General features: G+C 41.7%; 1 protein-coding gene across 1 annotated transcript in view; it reads left to right on the top strand.

The window, feature by feature from the left end:
- The first annotated feature begins 1,830 nt into the window (after positions 1 to 1,830).
- Positions 1,831 to 25,513, top strand: part of PTK2 (protein tyrosine kinase 2) — a 190,770-nt gene continuing 167,087 nt past the window's right edge. The window contains exons 1-2 of the mRNA XM_051802056.1: positions 1,831 to 1,973; positions 16,913 to 16,971. The gene's annotated coding sequence lies outside the window, so the exon portion shown is untranslated. The remainder of the gene's footprint in view (positions 1,974 to 16,912; positions 16,972 to 25,513) is intronic.

The raw sequence follows: 25,513 nt of genomic DNA, 5'->3' as shown, positions 1-25,513 counted from the left end.
CAATGGTTTCGCTCCTGGAGGGGCTTGAGAGATTTTAGGTGGGATTCAACTGAAAATCTGTATTCACAGTCTAGATCCCTAACTGTTTTGCATCTCTACCTTGAGTTTCTTTGTAGTGCCTGGAAAACTTATAAACATAGGCAAGTTTAGGAGTGTTATTTGGTTACCCTGAAATAAACTGCCCATGTTTGATCAATGGAATCACATCCCAAGTGCCATCGATTATACTGACTAATTCTCCGTCAACCCTAAGGCTGCCCAGTAGGCTCAGCTGCAGATGGGTTTAAACCAAACCAAGATGCAGTCTGGGAGTTGGACTTGATGATGCTGGTGGGTCCCTCCAGTGTCCAGATACCCTGTAACTTCCAGAGGTAGAGGTTCAGGATCCACCCAAGTTCCAGCAGCCTGGGGCTGAGAAGATCTCCTGATTTCAGGAGAACAAAACCCGAGTTCAGCTGCCTCTAGAGGTAAGCGATAGACTGAGACATTTCAATGGCTATTTCACAGAATCACAGACTCATTCAGGTTTGAAAAGACCCCCAAGATCATCAAGTCCAGCCTGTGACTGGCAACTAAACTACAGCACTAAGAGCCACATCCAGTTGTTTCTTGAACACATCCAGGAACACATCCAAACTGTTCCCTGGGCAACCCCTTCCAATGCTTGACAACCCTTTCCGTGAAGTTCTTCCTGATGTCCAACCTGAACCTTCCCTCGTGCGGCTTGAGGCCATTTCCTCTTGTCCTGTTGCTGGTTGCCTGAGAAAAGAGGACAACCCCCACATTTCATCTGGAGTGCTGTGTCCGGTTCTGGGCTCCTCTGTACAAGAGAGACATGGAGCTCCTGGAGCAAGTCCAGTAGAGGGCAACTAAATATGATTAAAGCACTGGAGCATCTCTCTTACAGGGAAAGGCTGAGGGTGTGGGCCTGTTCAGTCCTGGGAAGAGACAGTGAGAGGGGACCTCATCCATGTCTATCAGTGTCTGCAGGGAGGGGGCAGAGGATGGATCAGGCTGTGCTTGGGAGTGCCCAGCAATGGGACAAAAGGCAACGGGCAGAAACTCATGCCCAGGAAGTTCCACCTGAATATTGGGAAGAACTTCTTTACTGTGCAGTGACCAAGCACTGAACAGGTTGCCCACAGAAGGTGTGGAGTCTCCCTGACTGGAGATATTCCAGAACTGTCTGGACACAATCCTGTGCCATGTGCTCCAGGATGACCCTGCTGGAGCAGGGAGGTCAGACCCACTGTGGTCTCTTCCAACCTGATACATTCTGTGATTCTGTGATATTTTCTTTCAAGGAAAATTTACTTAAATAGGAACACAAAGTTTGAGTGCTCATCGGTCATCGAGTATATTCAGCAACCTAAGTCTGAAGTTACAGAATCACGGAATGGGGCAGGTTGGAAGGGACCACAGCAGATCCAACCTTTCTGCTCCAACAGGGTCATGCCACAGCACATGTAACAGGATTGCATCCAGACAGTTCTGGAATATTTCCAACGAGGGAAACTCCACAATTGGAACATCCCAGCTTAGGAACAAGAGAACAACTGTGCCAGCTGGTGCCACTGAGCGAGGACAAGGGGTTAAACTTCGCCTCTTCCCGAGCGAATTGGCCAGATCCCGCCAGGATCCGCGCTGCCTCGGGGAAGCAAGGAAGGAGGGAGGGAGGGAGTGCGTGAGAGCAGAGCCATGAGGCCGGCGGGGGACGGGACATCTCACCCTCCCCCGCCCCGGTTCCTGAGGGGCAGCACCGTGACCCCCCCGCGGCCATGTTGTGGGGGGCAGCGGCGCATCCCATGGTGCAGCGCGCCGGGAGGGCGGGGAGACAGGGAAGGAGGGAGGGAGGGAAAGAGGGAGGGAGGCGGCACTGCTCGCGCAGACCCTTCGGAGCCTTCTCGTCCTGCTCCTCCTCCGCTGCTTCTCCTCCTGGCCGCGGCCCCGGAGGCGGCCGTGCCCGCAGCGCGGTGAGTGCGGGCGGCGGGGGCTGCCCGGGGAGGGGGCGGGCGGAGCGGCCCCGGTTTTACATCGCGGGGAGGGGGCGCGGCGGGGGCAGCGGCGGTTCCTTCCTTGTCTCCCCCTCCACCCACCCGGGCTCGTGGAGCGGCGGCGGCTCCGCAGGGAAGGGAAGGTTGTCCCCGGTGCCGCCCGTTCCCGTGTCCCCGGGGAGGGGCCGCCGCGGACACCGGGGCGCAGGAGGGTGGGCTGGGGGGTCTCCGGGCAGAGCCGCTTCCCTGCCCGGGAAGGGCAGGCTGGGAAGGGGATGGGAGAGGAGGAGGCTGCGGGGAGAGGTCAGTGGTGCCCCGCCTGCCCCGTCCCCCTCCCGGGGGGGACCCGGCCGCCCCCTCCGCCCTGCCCGCCCCGCATTCCCGGCCGGTCCCACCGGATGTGTCGGGAGGCGGCGAGGTGGAGCGGGACGGTCCGCAAAGTAAACAAAGGGAAAGGGAAGGGAGGAGGAGGAGGAGGTGTCCCCTCGCTGCCGGAGCCGGGCTGTGCCGGGCTTGCCCCTTCCCCTCCCCAGGCGGGCGCGTAAATCCGCGGCTGCCGCTCGGAGCCGCGGTGGGAGCGCAGGGGAAGTGGTTGAGGTTCCTTCTTTTGGGGGGTTGGTTTATTTTTTTTTTAGGTGTGTGGGGTTTTTGGGGGTTTATTTTTGGTTTGCTCTCTTACTGCTGTCGCTGGGACGGTGTGATCCGAAGGGAATCGGGGTCAGTGCTTTGGTCCCCAACCCTTAAGCCGGGCACAGCCTCCGGCATCTGGAGCGGGGAAGGGGAGCAAGTGCTTCCTCAGCGTGGATTTTGGGCGACTCGCTGGTGCCACAGAAGTTGGGTCAGATGGAGGAGCCTTTGCACTTCTTGGAGAAATCTGATATTTTTTCTTTATCCGGTTGTAAACCTGATTTTTGGAGTACAGTGAGAACTGCACTCCTGCAGCTGTAACAGGGAATCGTTCTCCTCCAAATCCCCGCGACTAATTCTGAAGCATGTGCTGTACATTGCCAGTTCTCACATCCATTCTCTTCCCAGACCTCCTGTACTCAGATGATGCTTTTTTGGAACAAGGGAGAGTCTTTTCTCTTTGATTTCCCGTTCTTTTTTTGTTGTTTGCTGGCTGAAGCGCTGTTCCCTGTATCGTTTCTGTGTTAGCTGGCTTGCAGTCAATCCTATTCCAGTGCTGAGTGTATCCTGCAGGCCCTGGCACTGGAGTAGCATCAGCCTGCAGCTCAGTTTTTGGCAATTTCATTGGGGTAAGGTACTGTGCTGTAGTAAATGCGCTGAATAAAAAGTTCAGTTGAAAGGAGAAACACTTGGGGATTCATATTGAATTATTTAATGTAAATGTTAGCTTAAAAGTGAAATGATATTGCAGTGTCCCTTTAAAATTCACACTCCTTCGGCATTTGGTTGTTTGGTATATTTCTTTTATTTGCACTGTATTAATTGGGAAAGTCCCACATTCCTCAAAGCTAATCTGCCTTTGTCGTCTCTGGTTCTGTTAAATCTGGGTAAGGTCAAGAGCACAACTGGATTGGGGACAGAAATATTAGAAGTTATATTGTTTATTTGGAACAGTTTGTTATCTCACTGATGTTGTCCAAAATTCCACCACTTCCTTTTTCCACCTGACCCCTCTTTTGTTACCCCCTGAAATCAGGTTGTTATGCTACCTCCAGTCTTTGTTGGAACACCTTTGCTTATGTGGTGTGATTTGGGATGACGACCACAGCCCTTAGAGTTCTTAAATCAAGTTTTGTGGCTGAGATTCTGTACAGAATGTGTGTGTGTGTACCTTTGAAATCACCCCATGCAGTAAATTTAATGGACCTAAAATCAGGTGTCCTGTTAACAGAACAAACAAAAAAAAACCCAAAGAAGGAGGAGACTAAACTGGACTGTAAACTCTACAGGCAATTCAACAAGAGAAAAGAGTCCTGAAATTAATTTGTCTTTTGTGCTGTTATGTCTTAAATGTAGTTTTTGTAGAACATGGCTGGGATTGATGTTTGTGTTGGTTGACCTTTTATTTTTCAGGAAGGTTAAAATGTACACATGAAAGGAAAATGACATAGTGCTTATTTGTCAAAAGCTCTAAGCTTTATTTGGCCTCAGCCTTGGGTATTATTAAAGGTACTAAGTATATGTAGTGACACAGCAGTCAACTAGTAGTGTATTGGAATACTTCATCCAGAAAGGAATATTCTTAGAATAGCACTCTTGTGTCTTGAATGTGTAATTTGCTGAAATAGCGTTAAAAATGGTTTCAACTTCTGGGTATCTGGTGATGTGACTTTGCTCCAAAATATGTTATGTGTTGTGGAAAGGGCTTATTTTTGCTAATACAATGGTTTACCACGTGATGACTAATGAATGGGGGACCTTGGTTTTGTGAGCTCCACCGAGCTAATATTTTGGGGGATGATAGGAGAGAAAAGCAGGAGTGCTTTTTAGAGCTTAAGTAGTAAAAGAGGTGGCTTTGGCAGTTCTTTTTTAAATGCATCTATAAATGTGGTAGGGTTTTTTTTCAGTAAGAGGGTAACTCAAGAATCAATAAGTTTTATTTCTTGCCATTTGGATAACAAAATGATCATATTTTTCTTCCCCTGGTAGGCATTGCTGTGTGTAGCAATATGTTCTTTATTTTGATATAACATTCATAGTAATGGTACAGGCTATTCCCATTCATTTTATATCTTCTTTTCACTATGAGAGAGAGAACTTTCTGTCTTCTCAAAGTGCAGTTTTGAAGAATGCTGGTAACTATTAATAAGTTGTAATTTTGCTGTTAAATCTATATAAAACCACATGACATGAATAGTCTTGCATATTTTTTTGTCTTAAATTGAACATTTGTACCTTTACATTTGATGCAGATTATTGCAAAAAGTGTGTTTTCATATTCTGGATAAATTTTAGTAAATGGGCTGAAGGTAATTACAAAGGACACTCTTGTGCTAGAATTCATCTTCCGTATCTGTTTCCTTGTGTCCACTCTGGGATGGTAGCAGTGAAAACATGGCATTTATTTACTTCTTACCAGAAAGCTTCTGAGTCCTCATTTGGGAGAGCTGTCAGTGAAGTTTGACTGACATTTAGTTCCATCAGATGTGGTTTTCAGACTAAATGTGTGTTTCCTCTTATCTTGTGTTAGTGCAATTCTGAAGTTTCAAGTACCATTGAAAACATGGACATACTGACTTAATTTCTTGGGAAGGTTTTAATTAGAGGTCAGGATTTTAAAAACTGCAACAAACAAACCCTTACTGTATGACTTTGAGCTCTTGTATTGAATAAGAGCAGAAATGGTACAGGAACACTCTAAAAGTCAGTTTTGAATGCATTTATTTAGCACCTGAGCTAAAGTGATTCTTGTCTCCTTGAATAGTAACTTCTGCAGGATAGTTGTGTATTAAAAACTGTCTTTTTTATTCTAAATGAAAAAAAAAAAGCCCCCAGAACTGAATGCAAATTAATGGAAGATTAGAGTTTGTAAATTGTTAGCAATTTCAAGTGAGTCCACTTAGGAGCCTTGGAAATCCAGTGTGTTCTACCACAGTATTCCATGAGTGTGGTTTATTGTGTGCGTTACAAAAACATGAAGCTGAAAGAAAGGGGAATTAAGTGGAAAACCTGATAACTCTCCAGGTAACTCTCTGGTTTTAAATAGGTTTTTCTGGTGTAGGAGAGGAAGAACTTCTGTGGAGATGATCAAGTAGATCTTTCTGAAAGCTCTCGTTACTCATGTCCTGCTCTCCATCTTGAGGCAATAGTTAATGGCTAATCAGAAAAGCTATTGAAGAAAGTGGCTATTTCAGGACTGAACGGCTTTAAAACCTGCAGATTTGGGGTTGTAGGCTTCAATTTTTATTTTCCCTATCCCATTTCTTTGTAACTTGTGTTCTATCCACTTGTTGGCTTCCTAAGATAGGTGTTTGCTGTTTGTTCAGCATTAAGTGTTCCTGGTGCTGGGATGCAAGTCTTGTGTTTGGGCAGACTTCTGAGTGTTAGGTCTTTTATTTAAAAAAAAAAACCTAAATCACAAAACCAAAAGCACAAAAACCTCCAGCTGGCTTGATCTGATTTTTCTGGATTTGTATTTAAAGCAGACACAAGAGAGACAGCTGTGATTACCCAGGTGTGTGGGAGCTTTCCAAATATCCCCTTGCAAATTTTAGCAGTTCATACACCTTTCAGCATGTCAGAGGTGGCAGGAGAACCACAGAAACTGATGCTCTGTGGCTCTGAAGGTGCCAGATGAAATGTGGAGATGCAGATCAGTGATGGTGTCAGTGGTTTGTCAGTTAGGATGAAATTGGAGAATAGTTTCTGAAATCTGATTTAAAAGGTTTGAATGCAACTTCTGTCAAGTGAAAATCAGAGTGGAAGAAGTAAATAACAAATGCTGAAGACAACAGGCTTTGTTAGAGAACATCTGACTCACTTGCATTAATGTGAATTTTGGGTGCATTTAAATTTTCTTCAGCTCTGCAGCAGTCCATGGCTGAGCTGGTAAAACTCTCCTGGACTGGATTTCCTTTGTCCCCTGTAACTTCAAGACTTTTTTCCCTGCCTTCTCTCTCTCTGCACTGTTCCTCTGCCCTTTTTTGTGGTGTTCAGTGCAGAAGGGGCATAAGGAAGACGTTTAAGTAGCCTTTGTTAGCTTCCTATTGCTTCCCTCTGGGAAGGGGACCTGACAAACACTCAACTCAGTTTCTTTTTTGCTGCAGGGTTCCAACTTGATAGAATGTAATATAGGTCAGTTTAGAGTTAATCCTTAAGATTAATCTTGACCCTTTCCCTGCCCATGGAACCATAATTTAACTTGTTCTGAGACCCTGGACTAATTTCCTTCCTTTGTCCCAAAAACCTATAAACAAAATGTGGGCATCAGTGTCCTGCAGACAGCAGTGACACATGATATATTCTGTGCCAATGCTGTTGTTCCAGGTACACTGAACAATAAATCTGGAAGCATTTAGCCAGTGTGTATGTCAGGAGTCCTTGCATGGGGCACTTGTTGCCTTTGCAGAGGTAGAAGTGACCGAGGCTGTTCCCAGAGCTGGGGCAGTGAGGAGGAGGTCAGAGGGCTCTGCTGACTCTGAGCTGCTCCTGCTTCCTGCTGCCAACCCCGGGCCTTGCATTGTTTATCCACACATGAAAATGTGCAATTCCTGCTTTTGTTTTATTTTGATTTGGGGGAGGGCAGAGGGAGCAAACCATCTGAGCCTCTAAAGTGTCTTTGGAAGGCAGAGATAACTTTTCCTTTAGTCCCACTGAAGTTCCTGGGAAGGATTCGAAGCAGCAAATGATTTTTTTTTTTTTTTCCTTAATAAGGGAAGGAGGAGCTGCTGGTCTTTCCTGTTTTCTTGCTGCAAATAATGGGGTTGCAGGGGGGTACCAGAAGTCTAGTTTAGGAGCAGCTCAGAATGAGTTAAATGATACATTTTGCAGCTCTGAATGCAGGTACCTACTTCTTTTCCCAGGCCTTTAACACTGCATGGAGTGTTTACTGATACAGTCCATGGGATGTACAGTAGCCAGAAAGGTTTCTACTCCATCAGCATTTGATAAATAATTTCCTAGCAGTGCCTTCAACATTACTGCTATTGAAGGTACTAGTGAGAGACTTATAAATCCCAATGTCTGAATTACACCCAGTGGTGGAGATTTACATCAATCAATACCTGTTTCATCCTGTCTTTTGTAGGTTTTATGTTCAGTGTGAATGCTGAGGCAAGTTTGTTCTCAGTAATACTCTGTAGCTTTGAGATTGAGAAATTCTGTGATCTTCAAAAGAGAATTTCCTCTTACTGATTTTAGGCAATCTCTTAAATTCTTTTTCTATGAAAGATACCACGAAAACATAAAATCTACCACCATTTTCTTATTTGCACATAGGTATCTCTTCTTGATTTCCATTTTTTTGAACTAGGCAGTTCTAATCTTCCTGTCCTTTGAGGGGAAAATTGTCTGTGTTCTGGTTTAGAACACTGGAATTTTTATTGCTCACTTTTTTCAAGTAAAGGTTAATACAGAAAGAAGAAAAATAAAGTTAGTGTTTAAAAGAGTACAGTTCCTTTTTATTTTTGGTTAACCAACCAAGTTGTTTACCAGTTTTTTTCCCCCTGCTGTTTCTAATACACTTTTCAAGCAGAAATTCCTTTTGCTGGTGGCTGAATGCTCTTGTGGTTCTTTTATGCCTGTGTGTACCTCAGGTTTTAACAGTCTCCTCCTTTATCCTCTTTGCTGTTTTACTGATGCTTTTCTGTAGTGGAAACTGTTTAAAGGCAGAGGTTCACAATGGATTTTACAGTCTAGACAGTAGCACACAAAAGTAATGTGTAACAGGTACCTTCCAACAGCTGTTGGAACTAACTTTGTGTGAAGAGATGAACTTCATGCTTTAATCTTCTATCAGCCCTTACCTCCCTTCCTTCCCCCTTTCCCTCTGCAAGTTCCAGGACTTGTTGGAGGTATTCTTGTATTTTTGCCACTGCCCAGGACCTTTCATGCCTGATAGCACTGCTTTTGTCAACCAGTGGTGCAGAGAGATGGGAAACACTGATACAACCACAATATCGGAAGTTGAGACAAGAATTTTGTTTCTATTTCTTCTGTGGCTTCTCCTGTTCCTTTTGATGGCAGAACTAATTCAGCTGCTGTGCAGGTTTTTATTCCCCTTTAAAATAAGGACAGTGAACCCTGGCACAGAAACACATGTCAGTTCTGAAGCGCTTTCTGGGAAGGGGTTTCAAGTGCCCATCACAAGGAGAAGTAGAAACCATGATGTTGGATCTGAGTTGATAATTTAAGGTGCCATCTCACTGCTTGGAATGAACCTTGGCATGGCCACTGCAGTTAATCCAAGTGGTCATTGTGCTCATGATGCCTCACTCAGAACTGCATTTGCTAAATAAAAGGTATTTTATTTTACAGGTAGGGAAGGAAAAAAGGCTGATTGATAACATGTACAGAAAAATGTAAGTCCCAGGTAATAAACCACAAATTGGAGGGTTTTAATCGTTTAAATTCCATTTTTAATCGTATTGAACACTATTTAATATTGTTACATTTTTGACTCGTTTTCCACTGCCAACCCTCACATACTGCCGACATGTGCTGGTCTCTCACTCTCAGTGAAGCTCTTTGCAAATGTTACAAATTACACTTTCAGTTCTTACTCTGGTGTTAACAGCTCCATTATGGGAACGCTGTTAATTAATGGCTAAAGAAGTAATTCTGAATTTTTATCAGCTCTCATTTTCTATTCCAGGCTTAAGCACTGTATCCTAGAGGCTTCTAGATTTCAATTGGTTTATTAATTATCTTGTCATTTCCACTTCAGTTTGTATAAATCACAAAGCTGGCTGTTTTCTGTACTTGTTCAGCTCTGCAGCCTCTGCTCCTACTGTTTAGTGCGTTTTGAATTTTGTTGTTCAAATGTCTGCTCAAAACATGCCTTTGAAGTTGTACAAGAGCTGAGTAGATTGGGGTGTGCAGGTTATTCATTGATGGGTGCTCAGTTTGTGGTTAACCTTGTTCTGCTGGTGCAGAAAAAGAAGTACTCTGCTGTGGTGTAGCAAGGGGGTAAATACTTTAGGTAGTTGTTCTGCTGAATTCAGTACTGGTAGGATTTAGTAAGAATTCTGTGAGTTTGGGGCACTGGACATTGAGGAAGGGTTTTCCTCTTTTGGATACTTTTAGTAGCAGAAGATGCCTGAGAATATGACACCCAAGAATTGAACAAATTAAGATGTTAACTTCTTATCTCTTTGTAGTCTTTAAGTTATTCACATGCATTAGGCTACTACAAGGATGAAGAAGATAAAAGATTAAGGGGACTAAAATGAGAATTAGTTGATTTAAATAATAGGACTGAAGACTTGGGTTATTTTACTTAGGGAGCAAGACCTCTAATGCTAAGAATAATAAACCATTGTAGATTAGAGAAGGGACTGGTCCCTGACAGTCTTTAAGAAGAAATTGGACATCTGTCAGGAAGGGAATGCTGTTTATTCCTGCTGTTTATTCCTGCGTCAGGAGGGGCAGCTTGACAAGGTGACCTGAAGTCCTATCCACTGATTTTAGTGATGTGAACAGGTAGAGAATGTGGGGTTGTTATTTCCAGGTTGATGGTGATAATCAGAAGGTGGCTGACAGTATCCCCAGCAACTGAGAGTTTTCTCGGAGCTCGTGCAACCACATCCTATCTGTTATCTTGGCAGGTTTTGCCTGAGATTGTGCAGCTTTGATGTGAATTTACTGTAGTCAAAGTAGCTTGTTTTCCTTCTTGTGGAAGGCTGTAAAGGTCACGGAGAGAAGAACTTTTCTGTACGTGAAACTGTCATGTTCTTCAGTACATGCAGATGTTACCTGGATGTGGCTTGGAAAACAGAATTATGAACTGGTTACTGATATTAGAACAATTAGTTGCCATTTTGCCATGTGCTTACAAATTTCATAGCAGAAAACATGCAAGAATTGTAAACTGTGTAAGCAAGTTAATAAAGTGACCTTAGGATGACTTGTCTTATTCCTTTTGGTAATTACCAAAGAAATAAGAATGACTATATATTATTAAATATTAAGAAACTGAGCTTTGTTTTTAGAATAATAGGAACTTCTGGTTACTCTATACTTTCTTTCTCTGACAGTCTTTCACTCTTGAATATGATAATTTGTATTTTGATGTTTTGATGATTATGCTTCCTCTTAATCATAACTCAAATTAATCTCTTTTAAAGTAAGTCAGACTTAAGGTTTGTTTCTTGGCATTTTGTCACGGAAGGAGTAAGTCACTACTGAGATTGGGAAACAGAGTTAAGTAATCTTTAGTGGAAATGTGTATGGAGACAAAATGTGGTAATCATGGCTGGCTGTACCTGGTCCAGCTGCTGCTGGCAACCAGTACCAGTGAAGCAGCCTGCATTTGAGATGATCCTTATGAAAGAGTAAATGGATGGAGCTGATAGCTTTTTAATCACTATGTTAAAAAAAAAATTAGGGGTAGAAGCTACTGAAACTAACAGTGCTGCATCTGAGTTTTCAAGGAGCTAAAAGGTAAAGCTAAGAATCTGTGCAATGTGTATGAACTTCTGTAAGCTGTTTGCTGTGGTCTGGGGAACTAAACATCATTTAAGAAAACCCCTATGTGGTGTGGAGGCAAAGGGAAGCCTCTTTGTTGTAATTTGTGTTAAAGTCTCTTTAATCAGTTATAAAAACACCTAATCAGACTGGATATTAACTCTTCATTATTGGGATAATAATTTCAGATTTACATGGACTTCTTGTTTAGTTCTTTGTAAATTGTGGGATTTTGACTGGTGACAGGGGTGGATCTCCTTCAGGGAGGAGGATTTCAGTGTTATTGCATTCCTTAGTGCTTATGTACAGAGAATGTTTTAGACATATTAATTAATCAGTGGTTATCAGGAAAAATCAATCCATTTTCATAAGTGAATAATATTCTTTTTATTTTACCCATGTATTTTGATGATACAGTTTAAGGATTAAAGTTTATAGGAGAAATAGGGGGGGGGGAAGTATATGCATGTTTGCAATTATTCTGGCATGGTCTCTTTTTGAACACTTTGTGAATGTTAGATTTAGTACTTGTATGTCTTGGGTTGTGGATGGAAACAAAAATATCAGTCAGAACCTCTGTAAAACTTAGTCAAAGAATGGAGTCAAAAGAAGGAGTGGGGTATAACATGGAATACACCTCTGTTCCATTTCCTGCCTCGAGTTCATGTCAGTGTTTCATTTATATAAGAAACTGAGCTTTAGGATTCTGGATTTTATTCTCTTGTTGATGGAAATTTGTTGCCTACGTGACTTTATTAAACAACCAGGTGAATTTCCTCAGAAGATTAGGCCCCTTTGGAAGAAGATGGTGTGCAGCACAGATGAGTAATTGTGGGTTTAAGTGAAGCAGAAGTTTAGTTGTGTCACAGGCTACAAACCCCTGCTTATTCAGCCTCAGCAGAAGGGGGGAGTTCCTTTGTGTGATGGCAGAACTGCTCCTCTCACGCTGTTCCAGGGCTTTCAACAGCCAGTTTTATGCCTTTCTCTCCTTTCATCAGAGGAGGAGAGGGAATTCTTCAAGACAGGAGTGTGTATCGTTGGCTTCATTTTACGACTGAATCAGCTTTCTCTTCTCTTAAAGGCAAACAAAACCTTTAAACTCTTCCACAGTTTAACACTCTGAAGAGAGTGTTAAGCAGAGCTTCCCTTCCTAGGAAACAAATTTTGGAGTTCTATAACATATTTATCTGTGTGGCTTTTTTGACGTGAATGGGGGTTGCATTGAAGTTCTTTCTTTCAAAAACCTTTGTTACCTCTGTTGAAATAGCTACTGAACCCCAGTATTCTCAAGTGGGAGCAGGAACATTGGTCACATTATACCGAGGAAGAGATCAGAGAGTGGAAGTACAGAAAGGGTGAGGGCTGCAGCAAGTTGTGAAAATAAATGTACATAAAGCACATTTCCTTTAATACCTTACTCTTGACGTTGTTAGAAGGACTAAAACAAGGCAAGACCTTGTGGGTTGCTGAGTCCAGCTCAGTTTTGGAAAGACGAGATGAAAGCGGTGAGTTTGAGAAAGGATTTGGAGCACAGTCAAAGTGAAGTGGGGAGGGGGAGAGCAGTGCCCATGTGCATATAATGTGAGTACTTAATGCACAGCTGTTGCTTGAAATATGATAGTTTTTTGGACTGAGTCTGTCTTACAGCAGTTTTAAGTGTTATGTGAAACTTGTGTTCTGCACTGTTAAACTCATGTCTTTATAGCAGATTCTGTGTGATGGGTTTTACGAATAGGAGGTGATAGTAAGTATGGACTCCTTTTTTTGTGTGTGTGTGTTTTTAGTATGATAAAGAATTGATATCTTACTGAAGTTTGACTTTCTTTCCCCAGTTAAATTACAACAATCTGGTTAAAAGGTTCTGCAGAACTACTGGTGGTGCAGCTGATGGTGGCCATATGGGTGTGTTTTGGGGTGACATGCTTAGGATCTGTGTTTGGGTCCAGTGGGTCTGCACCAAATTCTGCTTTATGGACTGTGTTCTTCTGGTGTCCAGGCTACTAAACAATGTTAAGATGAAGTCAGTAATTGTGTACCAGTTATCCTGAAACAAGATTGTCAAATCTTCACAGCATTGTGTCCATGCAAACCAGGCTTTTGAGTTAGTCTAATATTCAGTGGCAGTTCCAGGGCTTTTCCTGCAGAGGTCCTTTGGTAATAGGTGGTACCCAGGGCTGTGGTGTATTATTCTTTGGCATAGGTGTGTTTTTGGTGCTGCTGCTGAAAGTGCTCCGGGCAGATCCATTGCCCTCGTTGCTTGAGATGTAGAGGAGCTGTGGAATCATAGAATATCTCAAGTTGGAAGGGACCTGTAAGGATCATTGAGTCCAACTAGGGCTTGGTGCTGTGACCACTTTCCTGAGGAACCTGTTCCAGTGACTGACAGCCCTCTCTGTGAAGAACTTTTTCCTAATGTCCAGTCTGAACTCGCTCTAATACTGCTTCTTCCCATTTCCTTGTGTCTGAAATACATATGTTCATCCAGACTACATTTTCTCAAAAGACCTATGGCATGCTTCACTTGCTATCTTCTTAAAAGATTAAAGCTTAGATCTTTTCTGCCTCTTAAAAACAGGTGACTGGAGAATAATTCCCAATGACCAGTGTACAATTCCCTAATACAGATTTAAGTTTGTGGTTGCTCCGTGACTGCCAGAGTTCACTGGATTCAGTTGTTTGTGCAAGATACAAGAGAGCACAGCTAACAGGAATAATAACTGCAGATAACTTACTTATGATTGTCTCATCTCTGCTAAAGAAAATATTACTTGTCCAGCAGTTGTTTCTGTTCTGTCTCTGCTCTGGCAGAGCTCTTGAAGTCTTTCCTGTCTACTGTGATCTTTATGGAGTTTTCCTGTGACTTACTGTGGTGCCAAAGGGGCATCATTAGAGACCAGGATAAAAAGGATAAAAAGGATGCATTGCATAAAATTCTTTATTTGCTTTGTTGCTGAGAATCAGAATTAGGAGAGGGAAGTGAAACAAATAATGTTGGTCTTTAGTAGTTCATCTTTAGCTTTATAAGGTTTGAGGTGTAAGAATTTACATTGAATTATTTGTAAGAATTTCTGTGTTGAAATGGAGAGGAGGATTTGGGAGGAGAGGAATTTGTGGAGACTAAATTAATGTAGTGATGAAAAAAGAGTGAAGGGGACAAATTTTCTTGAAGTGCATGACTGAGGAGCTTTAAAGGTAGCTGAAGAAAAACATAAGGAAGCTGAGGAATGAGCTCCGTGCCTAGAAGATATTTTAAGATTTTTACTCTCGGACAGTAGACATGAGCTTATGGCTCAGCAGTGTGCTTGGTGAAGGCAGCAAACTGGAGAGGGAGTAGAATGATACTGGAGGACAAAACTTAGAATTTCGGGCATTTAGATCTCCAGGTAAGATGCTTTATCTTTTAACTGAAATACAGCTAGGACAAGATAAGGAAACAAATCAAACTGCATCAAACAGGTACTTAGAGCCAGTTTCAAATGGAATAGCTTTTCAAAAAAAAATGTATTAGATTTAACGTTTAAATATTGTGACCTTACTGAAAACCTTTCCCATGTGGAGAGAGGTAGAGAAATTACAAAAGCTATGAAAAATCCTCCCCCCTCCGAGCAGATGTATTTGATTTTTTTACTTAAAAAAAAATTGTAATAAATATAGATTTTTTTTTTTTTACAGAAAGTTGAAATAAGCACAATACTTTAAGCCAAACCACTTTTTTCATTTATTCTCCTTTTGACCACTTTACAAGCTCTCAGCTTTTATCCCCATTAGAATGAGACTAATTGTTGTTTTTTTTTAAGAAGTGTTACAACTGGTCGAACTTGAGTGGAGCATGGGAGAGTTCTTGTCACCACTTGCTTCCTAAGTAACTGATAAATGAAAGAAATCAGTAAGTAACCTGTGAAAACAAATATTGGGAAGGTGTGCCTGGAAACGGCTGTTGGTGTAAAGGAGATGAAATGATCCTGTGTTTGGATCATCTCTGTGTTACTCTCTAATGAGCAAACGAGAGGCCCTTTATCTGTCCTCTGGGGTTGCCATCCAACATCAAATCAAATCACAGTGCCATGCATTTTTTACACTGAATTTTACACACATGGGTGCTTCTATTGAAAATCAGTGGGATAACTTGTGTGGAAAATTTAACATGCCTGTAAGTGTTTGCATTATTGATGCCTCAGCAATTAAAATAATATTTTTCTATTATTTGTGCTTGGTACATTTTTGATGTTGTGTGTAAGTCCCCTGATGTCACACACACAATTATTTTAACAAATGTTTTAAGGGTGCTAATGACGTGACTTCCCAGAGCAGGGAAAGATCATTACTACTGGCCTTGGAAATTAAAAGTAGCTTTTGCCTTATCAGAAAACATCTTTAGTTAAATCAAAAACTGCACAGGTTTCTCAGTCCGAGAAACAGTCTCATGAGCAATTTCCCTTTCCATAAAGGGCTTGTCATGATATCATCCCCATTGTGTTAATCCTTGGTGTTTTCACAAATTGTCCCAAATCATGACTAATTCCATAAAAACATTCAGAGCAGACGTGATTCTGGGGAAAGCTGTCGTTTTGCACTCAGTCTGGCAGAGGGGATGGGACAGCAGGCTGAACTAGCAGATTCTGTGTTAACTATAAAATCAGTATTTTGAGGCAGTGCCATTCATCTTGCATGCCACCATAAAAGCAAGTAATATTTTTCCCAAGGGTATGGATGTGTGTTTCAGGTGAGTGTCTGTGACTCTTTTTTTTTTTTTTTCTTTTGCTTTCATGTAGAAATTCAAGTTTTTTGGCTTTCTTATTTTTTTTCAGTTTATTATAACTTAGATGAACTCTTAAAAGAAACCCTGCAGAGATTATTTTAACTTTTTGTTTCGCTTTATCTCATCAGATTCTCTTGTGGAAGTATTTTGGTGGCCTTTGTGTGTGGGGAAAATTAAGTAGCTAAAGTGAATAAAGGTTCAGAAACAGTTCTTAGAACTCCAGTTTTAAGTGCAGAATATGTAAGCTTGGGCTTTCTCCTGGTACTGCCTTTGTCCCTATAGTATATATTTGTTTGAAAGGCAAAAGAACAAAAACAACTAGCAAGGTAGCAAACCCAGCTCTGGATTATTTGGCTCTGGAATTCTTTCAGATCAATTGTTTCCTTTAAGGGACAAAATCACAACTTTCTGGACGGTGTATTACGTGTGTGTTGAGCAATATCTGTGTATATTTGTTACTTCATCTGAAAACTGGCTTGGCTGCCCTGTGATGCACATGCCCTGAGGAAATAAATGCTTTTCACTAGTTCCTCCCACACATTTTTTTATTTTCCAGGGAAGCACTTTCTAATTCTAGATCTGGATGCTGCTAATGTTCTGAATCACTCATGGGGGTTTTCAATGCTCGCTCAATTGTTGTTGCCATTAAGTGTATATTAACCATATTAAAGGTTCACTTCAGAATCCTTCTTTAAACCTTCTCCTTCTTCAAATGACAAATCCATATAACTTGTGAAATTTTTAGTTTGCTTTCATGCAAACATGAAACCAGATTTCAGGCAACTTGCTTTTTAAGATGTCTGTTTTGAGTTCAAATGTTAGTCCTTGGCTCTATGAACATCTTTTGTGCTTGGTTTTATGGGGCTTATTTGTTTGTTTTTACCTAAGGATTTTCAGCTAAATAATCTGCCCTTTTAAAGTAAGGTGCATACTGCAGCTTGTTCCTTAGGAAGGTTATCTTGTCTTCATAACAAGAATATCAGTTATTTGGATATCAGTTTCTTGGATATTTGACTACTTTGACATTATTTAAGAAAATATCCTAATAAATTCTAAATGTTTATTTCAGATTTCATGTTTCACCCTGTACTGAGCACCTGCTGCTGAGAGCTGGAAAGTCTACTTAGGGTATGTACATCATCTAATGATTTCACTGTCACACGGAGTTTTACTTGAGGTAAAACAGGTCAAGCTGAGATTTTTTGTAGTTGTTCTTCTTTCCTTGTTATTATTGTTGAAAATCCTGATTATTAAACAGTGGGTGTTATAACAGGATTTCTTGGTTTGTCTTTTCCCTGAGTCTCCTGGAACTGGCCTTTTCCTGGCAGGCTGTCCCTGGTCCTTCCCTCAGCCCCAGGGTACAGAGGTGGGCAGAGCTGTGCAGCAAGTCATTTACAGTGCAGGGAGGAATTTGTGAGGTGTTTGCTCACCTACCAAAACCACTCAGCTGGAAATTGTCTGACCAGTCCCACCTGCTGCCTTTGAAGCAGAATGTTAATAATTATCTGATCTCGTGTTCTGCTTTTCTGTAGCACATAAAAACTTTGTCTTAAACCACATCTTCGCTGTAGGGGCACTTGGCCTAATCTCAAGTAATTAGCTGTAAGCAGGAGTAAAGAAGTTATAGCCACAGTATTTTTTGTACTACAGGAATTTATTTGTGGTCTCCCTACCTTATTGATTCCTTTTGACACCCCCCCACTCCTTTCTCCCAGGGGGAATGGTTATATTTGCAAACTTCAGTTTTGTTCCTCACTGTAGTTGGTATTTCTGACTTCTGCTTTTACTGCTGCTGATATATGTGGATGTTTGGAATATTCTTACATTTGAGTGTGGCTAGAATAACTTGTTGGATTTTTTTGTTTGTTTGTGGTTTGGTTTCCCCCCTTTCTACAGCTTTCCCTGTGGTTGGTGGTTTGGGAGCCTCTATTACATTATTTATTTTCCTATTGCTGAGGCTTTGACAGGTAACAAAATCTGCTACTTCAAGTACACTTTTGAATCTAACTTGTGGATGTGATTACCCTTATTTAAAACTTTGATATCACCTGTTTTAGTTTCATTAATGTTCCTGCCTGGAGTATAATGCACTTGAGAACAAAGATGTGGTTGCATTTCACGTGGACTAGGCCCCTAATGGGACTTCAGACTGTGATCTTGGATCCATATTTGCATCTTCAGGAATCAGCAGAGGGTCACTTAGTGTTTCCTGAGTATCTAAATTTGCAGGGGGAGATATCTTTATTCTTCAGTAGTTTACTTCAGGAGTGTTGTGGATGTAGTCAGCCTTTCTTAAACTTCAGTTTTCAAGTTTATGGTGACTAATTGTTTCTCCTTTCCAATTTCTCTCTTCTGGTATGGGATGATGATTGTTTATATTATGCAATTAGTTTTTCCAAGAAATTCCATCTATTTTCACTACTCCAAAGAACCAGCTGAATGGTTTAAAAAAATCTTCTGTTTGTCACTTAAATTGGAAAAAGCCCAAAGTATTTCAGTTGGAACAAAAAGCTCCAGTACTGATATTTTTATCAATTAGGGCTAAAATTTGTTGCCTTATGTCTCATATTAATTGACTTATGATTCGTATGGAAACCCAGACACTTTAAAAATATTTTCTGAACATGAAAAACTAATAATGTGGGAAATCCAGAAAACAAGGAAGGGGATGGTGGGAGCAAGACAGGCCCCTCTTCACTTTATCATATATAAAGGCCTCCAAATCAGACCTGTGATTTCAGGCCTTTTTTGGTGCTTCCTTTAATTTTGTTTGACCTTTTAAAAGGAACAGCTCTGACTGTTGTGATGTCATAAGCAAAAAAGCACACTTGTATGTTTTGTGAACTGTAGCCATTTGCTCTCTGGGATCTGTGGTTCCAAGTGAGTCATATCCTGGTCAAACCATGACAACCAAGTATTTATTAGTTTGTTAGGTAAATACCTTGCACTACCTGCCTAGATAAGACTTTCTGGAAAACCAGCCCAGGGTTCACAACAAGGCTGTGAATTACAATGTAGAGGAAACAGTGAAAAATCTTAAATATAAATTGCAAGTACTTCTGACTTGTCAGGTTTACGTTAAATATGTGAATTTTTTTCTGGCTGGGGATTTGGTAGGAGCAAGAGATTAGTGCTACTTACTCTTTGAAAGTGGTGTTGTATATGCAAATACTGGAATGACAGTTCCAGTGGAAATGACAGAAAAAGTGTACTGGATTTCCTGCTTATTCAACTGCTTTATAAACTGTTATTTTAAGCCTTGTATTTGTATTGCAAAAATTCAAGCTCCTGCCTGTGTCACGATAGTCTTTCCATTATGTGATCACATACTTTGTTCCACAGAACCACTACCTGTTTGGTCCCAAAATATCCTTGTCTATTCATGGCAGTGTTCAAGCCCTCCTCTTACAGGATGGATTTTTCCTGTTAAGTTTACTGTGATAGTGGTGGCTTCACCCATTCATCTTATGGTATTATTAGTATTTGTATTGGTATTATTATTTGTATTGGATGGAGTCACAGAACTTGGGATGAAAGAGTTTAATTTTAGGTCCCCGCTTAGACATGCCTTTTTTTGTTGTAACACTTAAAATTCACACTCAAAGTGGAGCTCTCACTGATTTGAATAACACCTGGAATTCCTTGGCAGATCTGTTTAACCCCCCAGGTGTCAAGACATGTCCATGAAAGAAGAGCTTGGTAATTGCAGGGAACTTGGTGACTCTGCTGGGGTCATCCAGAAACCCTGAATGCAGAGGTGACAGTTGCTTCAGCTCCTGCAATGTTCTGTCTTCTTCCTGATGCTGGTATTTACTCAGATTACCTGGTCACCAGGGGGGTTCCCCAGGGCTGTGTTTGGGCCAGCTCTGTTTAATATCCTTATCAATGATCTGGATGAGGGGTCTGAGGGCACCCCCAGCAAGTTTGCAGCTGTGACACCAGGTTGGGTGGGAGTGTTCATCTGCTGGAGGGCAGGAAGGCTCTGCAGAGGATCTGGGCAGGCTGGATCAATGGGCCAAGGCCAAATGTATGAGGTTCAACAAGGCAAAGTGCTGGGTCCTGCCCTTGGGTCACAACATTCCCCTGCAGCGCTCCAGGATGGGGGCAGAGTGGCTGGAAAGCTGCCCACTGGGGAAGGACCTGGGGGTGGTGGGTTACAGCAGGTGAACATGAGCCCAGGGGTGCCCAGATGGGCAAGAAGGGCAATGGCACCTGGGCTGTACCAGCAATAGTGGGGCAGCAGGACCGGGGCAGGGATTGTCCCTCTGGGCTGGGCACTGGTGAGGCCACAGCTCAAATCCTGTGTCCAGTTCTGGGCCCCTCAGGACAAGAAAGACACTGAGGAGCTGGGGGAGCTCAGCCTGGAGAAAAGGAGCCTTTGTCTCCAAGAGGGACAGACCTTCTCACACTCTACAACTCCCTGAAAGGAGGTTGTAGCCAGGTCAGGGGCAATCTCCCAGGTAACAAGTGACAGGACAAGAGGAAATGGCCTCAAGTTGCAGCAGGGGAGGTTTAGGTTGGATATGAGGAGCAGTTTCTTCACCAGAAGGGTGTTTATTGGAACGGTCTGCCCAGGTCAGTGGGGGAGATGCTATCCCTGGAAATCTTTCAAAGACGTGCAGATGTGGCACTTGAGGACATGGTTCAGTAGTGGCCTTGGCAGTGCTGGGTTGATGGTTGGACTCAATGGTCTTAGAGGTCTTTTCCAACCATAGTAATTCCATGATTCGTAATTAGTGTGTGCAGAAGACACCTATTGATAGGATGGGATATGAGCAGCAGTTCTGTTAACTTTACAATTCTAACTTACTCCTCAGGCCATTGTTGGAGCATGGAATTGCTGCAGGCATTCTGTAAATAAAAGTACATGTAATTTTACTTATTGTGTGATTTCAAACATACTGGTCAGCCATTGACAGTAGGTGGTGCCAGCACTTCCACCTAAGATGCAGCTTCCAGAAGGTGTTCTCTGGATTGTGTCTCTACTGCAAGTGACTTCAGGTGCCTTCTGACTGTACAGTTCTATTTCAGTTGGAGTTAAACTAGTAGATGATGAGAAACCTTGTTGCATCCAGCATAACACTTGCTTAAATACAGTATAACAGATGGGGAAATTAATGTTCCTTTTTATCTCTTATGGCTAGAAACACATCCCTATGGGGTTTTGTGTATTTTGGATGTTAGACATGTAATTTCATTTTAATACATTTGGGGATTTTCCCTTCTTGATACAAAATTTGTTTAAAAAGACTTCAGTTGGTGCTTAAGACTAAAGAACAACCACGCCGTTCTCAAGTGTAAGGCTAATTAATGGATGTTGCTCCTTCCCAGCAACACCTACATGCTTATAGCTCCTCCTGGCTTCTGGAAGTGGAATTTTGCTGGGATTGCTGGCTGGTTTGTTATTCTGGACTTCTGGGTCATTGGAGAAAGATTTACTTTGCCACCAAAGTTATAATAAGCTGCTTCCAGGCAGGCTGGGCTTCCACGTGTGTGAGCTGGGTACAGAACATGCTCTTCTCTCTGGCTGGGCCCTTCCTGGGAAGGGCTCTGTGCTCTGTCTGTGCTGACAGGCGCCACCAGGGTTTTAAAACCAATAAACTTGGATGTAAGAAACACAAGACATTCCATGTGGTGCCCAGTGCCTTTCTGAGCTCTGTCCCAGCCTTTGCTCAGCATAGTTGATACTCCTCAGCCTGTCCCCAGAGCAACTGTTGTCTCTTACAGAGGAGAAAGTGGGCTGAGGGAAATAAATTTCAGTGCTTGTGATATTCTCTTTAATTTATGTCCCATCCCTCAGTGGAGTTCAATAAAACCTCAGCCTGTCGGGATTGTCTTGGAATATGTTATCGAGATAGAATGAAGTAGAGCTTTAGTTTTCCCTCTGGAGGTGCCAAAGATCTTCTGTATACCAAACAAGTTATTTGTTTTGGTTGTTAATCCTTCTGGTATATGTGGATAGGCAAATATAAAGCACAAACCAAAGTTTGACTCTGTAAATAGTGCTGCTCTGCAGTGTGACTTGGAGGAGCCTGTAGCAGCACATGCTGATGGTGCCAGGGATGGCCATGCAGTGCTGCTGCTGCTGCCTTCCAGGCTGTTAAATGGCAGATGCAAATAATGGTATTTTATTTATTACCTGCAGTAAAGTTTGTAGCTCTACTTCTTTCAGAGCACTTAATTTGCTCTCTGGTAATGTATAATTGTCCTTCGATGCTGTATTTTGGCAAATGGTTGCGGTCTGTACTGGCTGTTATTTAATTCAAAGCAAGGATCCAAAATTCCCATTTTTACCTTTAAAACTGAGTTAGGTTTTCCAGGCTTCCTGTTGTCCTTTGGGATAGTGTTTGCTACTGGTGTGTAGCATCTTGAGTTGTAGTTGTGGGGCAGGGTGTTGAGTATCCTCACAAGAAAAGGAACATTAGTGGATACAAATGTACTGACAGGTCATAAAATATGGTGAAAAAAAAATACTGTCCAGCTTGATGGGCAGCAGGAGCAGCAAGGGACAAGCCAGGGGCTGCCAAGGTTGGTTTGTGTGTGCTGTGGTAAGGGAAGGATCTGGGTTGTTTCCTGGCAGACGTTCATGGAGAACTTCCTCTGAAGGGAAGCGGGCTGGAGTTCACTTCCTGAAACGTGTTTTAATTAGCAGTGCCTGGGAGGCAGGGAATTCCACTCCTCAGGAAGCTCAGGGCTTGTAAATGCTGTCCTGTGCTCAAAGTGGAACTTGACATTTCAGCTTAGCCTTATCAGCACTGTATGAAGTGAAACCATTACTCGTCTCCCTTAGGTTTGGCACACCTTGTTCACAAGTCCCAATATAATATTACTTTTTAATTTTGCCCCTTCTCTCAATAGTCTCAATAGCTCTTGTTCACTTTTGATTCACTAAACTCTGAAGATTTTCTGTGGTATTACTGCCTTCCTAGTAAATCTCACTTGGTTTATGCAGGGTTGGTTATTCTTTCCTAGTTGTAAAACTGGTGGAAAACCATAGGATGGTGTTGGAAGCCTCTGATTTTCCTTCTCATGTGTTTATAAGACACATCAGGGATATGTGAACACCCAGTATAAAACCCTTCCAATCAGCCTGATTCCCTTTTATGCCTAGATGCTTGTAGATAATTAGGTTTGGTTATTCTGTATTCCTTGAGTTGCATAAATCTTCCTAATGCATCATAATTCTGTAGATACCAATTTCTTTTGAAACCACTGAGTTTTTGAAATAAAAATGCTGTGTTTTCATGGGCTTGAATTTCATTAAATCTATTTATGGTAGCCAGAATTAGCAAAAATCGTGGATTATTGTTTATTATATTATGTACTGCCCACACATATTGCTGTCTTGGGTACAGAGTAGGTGACTGTCAGAAGTGATATGATTTGTTTCTGACCAGTAGATGTGGGTCAGTACTCTCTTTTCCTTGGCAAGAAGTAAAGCAGGCAACTTGAATTCCCTGTCAAGAGTCCAGACAAAAGTAGCTTGGGCAGAGTTTCCTTATTAAGGAGGATGAAGTGGACATGAGAATGCAATAACAGACTATAACTGCATCCAAAAATGAATGCTTTAAATGAGAGAAAATGCTCTGTACCAAGAGGGAGCCTTGATCACCTGGCAGAAGTTAATATTTGTCCCAGGTACCACTGAAATTGTGCCCTTTAACAACACGTGGGAGGTTTATTGTAACACTCCGCTCCCAGCTGTGCTGGGGATGGTGCAGTCTTTAAATTGCTGACTGGGATTCCCATTAGAAAAAAGGTCATTTCTTATTTTAGTAAAATAGTATTTAGATTGTGCAGAGCTAAAGGGCACTTAAAAAGTCACGGTTGTCAACAGGACTCCAAGTTTGGCATTCCAGGTTATTTTTGTGTGTATTGTAAGCAGGTGGTTGTGTTGTCATTTCCCTCTTTCAGGATCAGTCTACTCAGCTGAACTTTCAGGATAGGATGGTAAAAGCCTGGCAGAATTGTAGAGGGTGTTAAGGTCCAAAGGAATTGGAGAAGCTGTAATCATAGTTTTTCCTTCTGCCTATTCCGTTATTAACAATGACTTGTGTAAGAGCAATATCAAAATGAATGGTTATTATATGATTTTTCTAATAGTATAATACTTATGTATTTTAACTTTCACTTCTTTCTGAAAGTCTTTTCATGTTGTAGTCTTTGCTAGTTGTAATATTCGCAGGAGTCTGAACTGTATTGTATCCTAGTTCTTTTAAACAGAACAATTCAGGTTGTATTCCTCTGCCTTAAATGTATGCTGACTCTTGCAAGTCGCTTAATGTAGAAATTTGAGTTGGACTCCTAACGTGGTAAATAATTTCCCTTAGAAGCCTTTGCATCATAATTTTTGACTTTGAAAAAAACCCCAAGCAAACAGGATGTTGACTTGCCCCTCCATTTTGTGTGGTGTTAGGGGCTGTGCATTAATCCTTCTTTGATACCTTAAAAAAATTCCTAAGCACAGGATGTGTTTGTATCCAGCCTGAGCCTTGTGCTTCTGTGCTGTGCTAAATCCTAAACAGGTGTGACCCCAAATGAAAGTGGTTGTTAAAACAGTGAGTTCTGTATCTTTTTTTGTGGGGAGGCTTTTTTGGGTGGATTTTTGCTTTTAATTTGAGGCCCTCTTTCTGCAGGAGATCTTGTATGGATGTAATTAGTCAATGAAGAACAGGACATCTGATGCTGGTGGTGAAGTCTGGGCTTCAGCTCTGAGTTTTCTTGTTGATAAGGTTTGAGGAGAAGCCAAGTCAAAACTACCTGAAAGATTTGCTCTGGGAGATGTGTGGGCCTCTATAAACACATATGGTGTGAAACTTTCACCAATTACTCTTCTGCTTTTTGAAGGGAAAAATTAAGAGCTCTATATTAAATCCAGAGTTTGAGTGACATAAAAATCACTGAATCCCACTACTAATACAAGGAATTAATGTTTTTGGTGTTGCTTTTGATAATAAACACTTAGCTTTTAAAACAGAACCTAAATGCAGCTCTCCCCCTGTAAAGGAGAAAGAAGGACATAAAAAAACCAGTGACTTATATTCCTTAATATCCTGTATTCATATATCTATACATCAGGAGAACCTGCACAGAATGTTGCTACCATCACTGCAATAACTGCACACAAGCAGTGTGAGAAATGGGTCAGAAGATGCTGCTTTAGCTTTTCTAACCGAAACTCCCACTAAAGATACCCTCATACAACGAAAATTTGAGATGACCATATCCATGGGAGCATCACAGATTTAAAAAGCAGCTGAAATGCACAAATACAGAGTTAATTATTCTTTTGGCATCAATGCTTTTCTCTTGGAAGTTCTGTATCCCCTAATTTTTAGAGGGCAAAGTGTGGAAGTCCTGAGGTGGGGAAGGAGGGTTGGATTCAATTGGATGGCTCTACATAGTCACTTCATTCAAATTCCTCACCTGGATTATATTTTTAGAGAAACATTTAATTGCTAACTTTGCATCTGAACTGTGAAGTATTTTTATCAGAAAAAACTAATTCCTGTGTTATTTTGGTGAGTTGGAGTTTCAGTTTGTTGCTTTAGTATGTACCTCCTTTTTCCTATTTTTTTCAAAATAATTTTTCAAGATAAATTAGTGTGAACCTGTGGACATTTGAAAAGCAGTTGGTGGGAAGGACCCAGAGCTTACCTCCAGTTTAGAA

The sequence above is a fragment of the Manacus candei genome, unplaced genomic scaffold (assembly GCF_025592945.1).
Source record: "Manacus candei isolate 608988 ecotype Guabito, Panama unplaced genomic scaffold, ASM2559294v1 h1tg000054l, whole genome shotgun sequence".
NCBI classification, from domain to species: Eukaryota; Metazoa; Chordata; class Aves; order Passeriformes; family Pipridae; genus Manacus; species Manacus candei.
This window is presented reverse-complemented; position numbering and strand designations above follow the sequence as displayed.